Source organism: Hemiscyllium ocellatum, chromosome 51 (genome assembly GCF_020745735.1).
Source record: "Hemiscyllium ocellatum isolate sHemOce1 chromosome 51, sHemOce1.pat.X.cur, whole genome shotgun sequence".
Lineage (NCBI taxonomy): Eukaryota > Metazoa > Chordata > Chondrichthyes > Orectolobiformes > Hemiscylliidae > Hemiscyllium > Hemiscyllium ocellatum.
The window spans coordinates 447,868-448,630 of NC_083451.1; the positions used below are offsets into that span (position 1 = coordinate 447,868).

At 51.8% G+C, this 763-nt stretch overlaps 1 non-coding gene across 1 annotated transcript; it reads right to left on the minus strand.

Annotated features, from left to right (window-relative positions):
* Window positions 1–359: 359 nt before the first annotated feature.
* On the minus strand, window positions 360–433 carry trnan-guu (transfer RNA asparagine (anticodon GUU)). The gene has a single exon. It is a non-coding gene; the product is annotated as a tRNA-Asn (tRNA).
* Window positions 434–763: the final 330 nt, after the last annotated feature.

The following is a 763-nucleotide window of genomic DNA, read 5'->3' on the forward strand; positions in this document are numbered from 1 at the left end:
AGATTTAGATTAGATTAGACTTACAGTGTGGAAACAGGCCCTTCGGCCCAACAAGTCCACACCGACCCGCCGAAGCGCAACCCACCCATACATTTATCCCTTACCTAACACTACGGGCAATTTAGCTTGGCCAATTCACCTGACCCACACATCTTTGTGACTGTGGGAGGAAACCGGAGCACCCGGAGGAAACCCACGCAGACACGGGGAGAACGTGCAAACTCCACACAGTCAGTCGCCTGAGTCGGGAATTGAACCCGGGTCTACAGGCGCTGTGAGGCAGCAGTGCTAACCACTGTGCCACCGTGCCGCCCACAAAAGCGGACGACCTCAAAGCCAAGAACGTGCAGCAAACACACCGCCCCTGAGTGGGTTCGAACCACCAACCTTTCGGTTAACAGCCGAACACGCTAACCAATTGCGCCACAGAGGCAGGTGCTAACGCTGTTGCCAGGGTTAGAGGATTTGACATATAGGGAGAGGCTGAGCAAGCTGGGGCTGTTTCCCCCGAACCGTCGGACGCTGAGGCTTGACCTTATAGGGGGTTAAAAAATTATGAGGGGCGTGGATATGATAAATAGACAAAGTCCTTTCCCTGGGATCGGGGAGACTACAACTGGAGAGTATAGGTTTCAGTGTGATCGGAAAGATATAAAGAAAACTTAAGGGGCAACGTTTTTCACACAGTGGGTGATACATGTATGGAATGATCTGCCAGAGGAAGTGATGGAGACGAATGCAATTGCAAAACCTAAAAGGCATC